The sequence below is a fragment of the Rhipicephalus microplus genome, chromosome 7 (genome assembly GCF_043290135.1).
Source record: "Rhipicephalus microplus isolate Deutch F79 chromosome 7, USDA_Rmic, whole genome shotgun sequence".
NCBI lineage: Eukaryota > Metazoa > Arthropoda > Arachnida > Ixodida > Ixodidae > Rhipicephalus > Rhipicephalus microplus.
Genome location: NC_134706.1, coordinates 172,466,176 through 172,473,246, shown reverse-complemented (window position 1 = coordinate 172,473,246; position 7,071 = coordinate 172,466,176). Strand labels below are relative to the sequence as shown.

Below are 7,071 nucleotides of genomic sequence, written 5' to 3'. Positions count from 1 at the left end.
CACATTTCCCGACCGCCTGCAAGGACGGGGGATTCGGTGCTGGGCTCGGTCCCGTTTCGCTCGCAGCTACTCGGGGAATCCCTGTTGGTTTCTTTTCCTCCGCTTAGTGATATGCTTAAATTCAGCGGGTTGTCTCGCCTGATCTGAGGTCGACAGCGGATACATTCGCTTCCATCAACTTCCTGCACGACCGCGTGCGCTCGCCCTACCAAGTGCGCCCGCAACCCTGTACAGGGCCACTTCTTCACAAGGCTGGCAATCGGCTTCCCCGCTGCACGTGTGCGGCGCACAACCGGTGTGACGTGGAAGTGACGGGACACGTTCGTAAACCCATCGCGAACCGAGTACGACGCCCTACCAAGTGCGCCCGCAACCCTGTACAGGGTCACATCTTCACAAGGCTGGCAAGCGGCATTCCGCTGCGCGCGTGCGTCGTCCGAGCAGTTGCGTGATAAACGACCGTGTCGAAAGCCCAAACACCGCCGAGGCCAGTCGCCGCCGCCGCAAGGGCAGCCACGCAGCCTGGCGAGAGGCATCGTCTCGTGTAGCGTCGCCCCCGCCCCAACTGGAGTGGCCCAGTTTTTTGAACGGGACGGGAACTGCGAAGCACTTAGACCGACGGCGGACTACGACGAGAACGCCTTAAGCTTCGCCAACGTTTCGCCAACGTTTCGCCAACTCGTGCGGGAGACTTTTTCCGCTTCGCGGCAAGTCGTCGCGCCGTGCTCTCCGCATCAACCGCGTACGCAGCGAACCGCAAACGTCGGGCGCAGCCTCCTCACCTCCCTGCGCTTTGCGCGCGAACGTTCCCTGTTCGCGCGGCAAAGCCTGGAGGAGGCACGGCCCCGCAGCGTGTTCGAGCGCCCGGTCTACGGGACACCCTGCTTACTTCGAGGGCAACAAGCGCAACGCAAGGCTGCGATCTCGCGCACTTTGCGCACGGCTGGAGAAGCTTTGCTGGCCGGCTTTCGCTCCTCGTGTTTACCGTGCGTTAAAGTTGCGCGTCCGTGGCTCTCGCAGCTCTTGCGCGCCCGGTCGCAGAGAGGAGTACGCAACCTCGACCGCACTTTCCCTGCAGGCTTCCTTCCGACTCGAAGTCCTGCGGCGGTCTCAACGAGGTGCCACATCCTCAATGCAGTCGGTCGCCCCCGTTTCGGTTGGGCTCTGGCACGACGGTCGCCACCGTCTCGCCCTTGAGTGGCCGCTGTTGGCGCTCGCTGTGAGGTGTTCAGCGTGCTGTCCGTGTTGCCGACGCGGTCAAAACGAGTCGACGGCTCACGTTCCCTTGTGCACCGAAGGCTCTCTTGATATGTGATCCGACCCTCAGACAGACGAAGCCAAGGGAAGACCCAAGGCCGCAATGTGCGTTCAAAGAATCAGTGCTCAGTGTGTCCTGCAATTCACACCAAGTCTCGCAGCTGGCTGCGTTCTTCATCGACCCGAGAACCGAGTGATCCACCGCTTAGAGTCGTGAAAAAGTGTTTGTTCAATTCCGTACAGTCAAAACCAAACGTTTCTGGCACTCGGCCAAACAGTGGCCAAGAAGGGCGCTTTTCAGCGCACGCTTGGACTCCAAAACTCTGCCGCGCCTTTTTCGGCTGCCGCAAATCGAGCAAACGGTGTGTTTCGGACGGCGTTTCGCTTCCGCTACTTGCGAGTGCTTTCGTGGTCCACCCCTCTATAAATACTCGGGAGGCGTCAAAGCCGGTTCTCCAAGCCGGACCCGTAGGTATCGTTGTGTGCTCGCTCTCATTGGCCCGCCTAACCAGAAAATGCCTGCGGTACACCCATTTGGATAAGAGTGCACGCAGATGCGGGCCTCGACGGCTACACATTTCCTCGGGCGGCCGCCTCCCGGCCTCCGTGGAGCGCGGGATGCACGGTCCCATCGACAAGCCTCTCCCGTTTTTACCGTGGCGTCGCGGTTCACCACGGCGGGCGGGTCGGTCTCCTCCGCATAAAAAGGGGGACCCCCGCTTTTTGTTCCACGAAATCGCACAAGCTTTTTTCGCATCCACGGTTTGCCACCGCACACCAAAATGCCGATCCGGCTGCCTACTTTAGCCAACAGGTGGAGCCAGGCGCGCCGTACTTGCGCAGCACTTCCCACGTCCACCGAAGTCGGTGCCAAGGACCACTTTCGGCGCCGGAGCCGCGTACGAGCCTACTCGAGGCGGAAGAACGAAGCCAGCAAGGGCCTGGCCGCAAGTGCGTTCAATTGTCGGGACGTCCAAGTCCCTCGTTCTTCCGTGCTTCCTCTTTCGGCAAGTCGTTGCGGCACCTTCCCAAAGCGCGCAGACCCGCTAATCGCGACGAGCGCGACGTGGCCGTGCCGCCTTTCCCTCGGCAGCAAGCAAAACGCCTGGCAACGTCGACGCTCCCCTAACCGCGATCTCGCACCGTGTTTCGTGTGGCGAATTCAAAAGCCGGCCGGCGCTGCTGCAACCATTACGGTCGGTACGCATACGCCGCGGAGGGCGGGACGGTCATCGGAGCGTGCGGTTCCTCCATCGAGTACTGCGCACCTCGGCCGTCGCATCACCGTGCCATGACCGGCCGCGCGTCAACGCGAACCGGTGCCAGCGAGATCCTTCGCCTGCAAGAACCGACCGGCAGCCTCCGTCACCCGAGGACGCGGAGGCGCTTGCCGCGGACGGCGGGACGGTATGCACTGGTGCACAGCGGACCCGTCACATGGCCAGTTCCTTGACCGACCGCCGACGCTTGTGCCGTTCCTCTCGTACTTGGCAGTCGCCGCGCGATTGTCGGGTCTCGTTCTTGCACGCTCGAACGGTCGGGAGGGCACTCGGCTGGCGTTTCGGGAACGCGCAGCCTCGCCTTCTACCGACGTAACCACGACTCGCCGTTCGCGCTCCGCCGCTCCTGTTTACAGTACTAGGCGGTCCCGCAGCGGTCGGGTCGCGCATTTCGAGCGCTTCGAGCCACGGTGCAGTGGCGGGTCGAAAGCCGACCTATGAGTGCGTTGCGCCGTTTGTACCCGCGTCCGCCACCTGGCCGACCGTCCAAGGTCGCGGTGTTGGCGTCCGCTGGGCGCAACAATTTGTCACGGGGTGCCGCTCCACATTCAGGCAGCCCCGTGGGGAAAAGCCGACCCCGCGTCCAAACGGGGTCAGCGGCAGAAAGTGTCGGGCGCAGACGCAGCTGAGGCGCTCACCCTTCACAATCCGTTAATGATCCTTCCGCAGGTTCACCTACGGAAACCTTGTTACGACTTTTACTTCCTCTAAATGATCAAGTTTGGTCATCTTTCCAACCGACCGGCGCAACCGAAAGGCCGCGCCGGACATCGGTCCGAAGACCTCACTAAATCATTCAATCGGTAGTAGCGACGGGCGGTGTGTACAAAGGGCAGGGACGTAATCAACGCGAGCTTATGACTCGCGCTTACTGGGAATTCCTCGTTCAAGGGGAACAATTGCAAGCCCCTATCCTAATCACGAAAGAAGTTCCACGGGTTACCCAGTCTTTTCAGACAGGGATAAAGACACGCTGCTTCCTTCAGTGTAGCGCGCGTGCGGCCCCGGACATCTAAGGGCATCACAGACCTGTTATTGCTCTGTTTCGTGCGGCTAGGAGCCGCTTGTCCCTCTAAGAAGGTTGTAAGGTGCTGGGAACCCCGCACCTATTTAATAGGCTAGAGTCTCGTTCGTTATCGGAATTAACCAGACAAATCGCTCCACCAACTAAGAACGGCCATGCACCACCATCCACCGAATCAAGAAAGAGCTCTCAATCTGTCAATCCTCCCAGTGTCCGGGCCGGGTAAGTTTTCCCGTGTTGAGTCAAATTAAGCCGCAGGCTCCACTCCTGGTGGTGCCCTTCCGTCAATTCCTTTAAGTTTCAGCTTTGCAACCATACTTCCCCCGGAACCCAAATACTTTGGTTTCCCGGAAGCTGCCCGCCGAGTCATTTGAGTAACTCAGGCGGATCGCTGGTTGGCATCGTTTATGGTCAGAACTAGGGCGGTATCTGATCGCCTTCGAACCTCTGACTTTCGTTCTTGATCAATGAAAACATTCTTGGCAAATGCTTTCGCAGTAGTTCGTCTTGCGACGGTCCAAGAATTTCACCTCTAGCGCCGCAATACGAATGCCCCCGTCCGTCCCTCTTAATCATTACCTCGTATTCCAAAAACCAACAGAACAGAAACGAGGTCTTGTTCTATTATTCCATGCAAGTTTATTCAGGCGACTCGCCTGCGTTGAGCACTCTAATTTTTTCAAAGTAAAAGCACCGGCCATCTCGAGGCACACAATGAAGTGCACCAAGAAAGAACCGGCATGATGTTCAGTCCGAGCCGTCGCATCGGGTAGATGCACTACTCGTCTGGAACTGAGATCCAACTACGAGCTTTTTAACCGCAGCAGCTTTAGTATACGCTATTGGAGCTGGAATTACCGCGGCTGCTGGCACCAGACTTGCCCTCCAATTGATCCTCGTTAAAGGATTTAGAGTGTACTCATTTCAATTACGGGGCCTCAAAAGAGTCCCGTATTGTTATTTTTCGTCACTACCTCCCCGTGCCGGGAGTGGGTAATTTGCGCGCCTGCTGCCTTCCTTGGATGTGGTAGCCGTTTCTCAGGCTCCCTCTCCGGAATCGAACCCTGATTCTCCGTTACCCGTAACAACCATGGTAAGCAAGTAACCTACCATCGAAAGTTGATAAGGCAGACACTTGAAAGAAACGTCGCCGGCTCGTGGCCATGCGATCAGCACAAAGTTATCCAGAGTCACCACACAATACGGGCCGAAACCCGATCGATCTTGGTCTAATAAAAGCACCCGTTACCCAAAGGGCTCCAGGCTCACTGCATGTATTAGCTCTAGAATTGCCACAGTTATCCAAGTAGGAAGAAACGATCTAAGGAACCATAACTGATTTAATGAGCCATTCGCGGTTTCGCCTTATTTCGGCATGTACTTAGACATGCATGGCTTAATCTTTGAGACAAGCATATGATTACTGGCAGGATCAACCAGGTAATCGTTCGACTGCGCGTCCGTCCTCGCCTTCGGCGGGCCGGACGCAGTCTGTGTGCGGCGGAGGCCACCTTCAGGCGCCCCAACACGCTTATTTTGCACTCCGAGATGACGGCGTTCGAGCTCGCTACGGCACAACCTTCCCGAAAGACGAGTGGGAGCCGTGCGGCAAGAAGCACGTTCATGCTCGCTCTTTTTCGTTGCATCGACTCGGTCGCGCCGTGCGGGTTGCCCAAGCCCGCTGCACTGTCGGTGGACCGGCCGGAACTAGCAACGGAGCCGAGACTGCAAAGCCGCCAGACGACGGGTCACGCCCGCGTCTTCGGCGCTTTCGCATCTGAATCGCCCGAGGACGACACGAAACACACCTCGATATCGTGGTAAAACGGCACCGTCCGACAACCAGCCCCTAACGCATCAAGCGGATGAGGCTGCAGACGACTGCCGTGGATTCCCCTGGAGCAGACCCGAGGACACGCTTGACGAGGCCGAAGCCCGCCGCATATCAGACACCCGGTCGCTTTCGCGTACTCCGCTCACGAGAACCCCCACATAATAGCAGCGATAAGTACCCAGACCTCCTTGGGCACTAATACGAGCGTACTCGAGAAAATTTCACCGCGGGTGTGCCCCGAAACGTGTGGCACGTTGAGCGTGCCACAAGTCTACGTCTCTCTCAAACCCGCCGAGGTCGTAGAATTTGCGACCCTACTCACGAAATTCCCACCGAGGATACGGCCGCAAACGTACCGCACCTTGGGTAGGCCACGAGTTTGTGCAACACTACGCTGACGGCACAGCACCGAGGTCGTGCGCGCACGCACGGAAAAATTCCGCCGCGGTTTCTGCCGAAAACGTGAGGCACCACGACTCTCCGCAAGTTCGCGTCGACTGCGAAAGACCGAAGTCGTGAACGACGTGTCCGCTACTCGCCGCCGACACGCTGGACACCAAACGTACAACGACTCGACGGCATCGTAGAGGCCCACGACGCGGTTTTCCTTAACGACGTCTCGGCGTGGCACCGACAGGTTAGAACGGCCGACCAACGTTCCCTGTCCGCCGTTCGGCTCAGTCGAAGGGCTCGGCGACTTCGGCAACGCTGCGAAGCCGCACGGTGACGCACGCCATGTCCCCATTTTTTTTTCTTTCTGCGTCTGCCGGGGTGCCCCTATAATAGCAGCGATAAGCACCCAGACCGCCGTGGGTCGCTCGCCCCGGCTGACGTGGTTTTTCGTACTCCTGTGGCGGTCGCCGTCAAGCACGTCCAAATACGCTACTTTCGTGGGCGCATTCACGCTCTTTCGCTTCGCCGGAGTGCCAGCACTCACTCTGCCAAAAACGGCGAACATCCGAGCGGCGGTTCCCACTTTTGCGTCGGCGTCGCAAACCCCGCCCCGGCAGACGAGGTTTGCCGTACTCGTGCGACGGTGGCCGGCGGGCACGTCGAAAGACGCCGATATCGTGCGCGAATTGGCGCACCTTGGCTTCACCGGAGTGCCGCCACTGACTCCTCCAAAAACGGCGAAGATCCGAGCGGCGCTTCCCACTTTCGCATCGGCGTCCCGAACTCCGCCCCGGCTGACGCGGTTTACCGTACTCGTGCGACGGTCGCCGGCGAGCACGTGGAAAGACGCCGATATCGTGCCCGAATCGGCTCCGTTCGGCTTCGCCGGAGTGCCAGCACTGGCTCGGCGAAAGACGACGAACATCCGAGCGACGGTTCTCACTATTGCGTACGCGTCGCAAACCCCGCCCCGGCAGACGCACTTTGCCGTACTCGTGCGACGGTCGCCGGCGAGCACGTAGAAAGACGCCGATATCGTGCCAGAATCGGCCCCGTTTGGCTTCGCCGGAGTGCCAGCACTCACTCGGCCACAAACGGCGAACATCCGAGCGGCGGTTCCCACTTAGCCGTCGGCGTCCCGAACTCCGCCCCGGCAGACGCGGTTGCCGAGCTCGTGCGACTAGCGACCGCGAAGCCGTCTCGCGACGCCGCTTTCGTGCGCGGCTCCCACTGCGACCTGGGTCACCCGAGGTCGACGAGCAAAAAAGAATGTCGAAAAAAAA

The 7,071-nt window shown here is 59.3% G+C and overlaps 2 non-coding genes and 1 pseudogene across 2 annotated transcripts; all 3 read right to left on the bottom strand.

Moving 5' to 3' along the window:
* Nucleotides 1–152, bottom strand: part of LOC142768044 (large subunit ribosomal RNA) — a 13,481-nt pseudogene extending 13,329 nt beyond the window's left edge.
* Nucleotides 153–1,317: 1,165 nt separating this feature from the next.
* Nucleotides 1,318–1,470, bottom strand: LOC142767932 (5.8S ribosomal RNA). The gene has a single exon (XR_012885147.1). It is a non-coding gene; the product is annotated as a 5.8S ribosomal RNA (ribosomal RNA).
* Nucleotides 1,471–3,189: 1,719 nt separating this feature from the next.
* Nucleotides 3,190–5,004, bottom strand: LOC142767995 (small subunit ribosomal RNA). Its single transcript, XR_012885201.1, has one exon. It is a non-coding gene; the product is annotated as a small subunit ribosomal RNA (ribosomal RNA).
* Between the last annotated feature and the right edge of the window lie 2,067 nt (nt 5,005–7,071).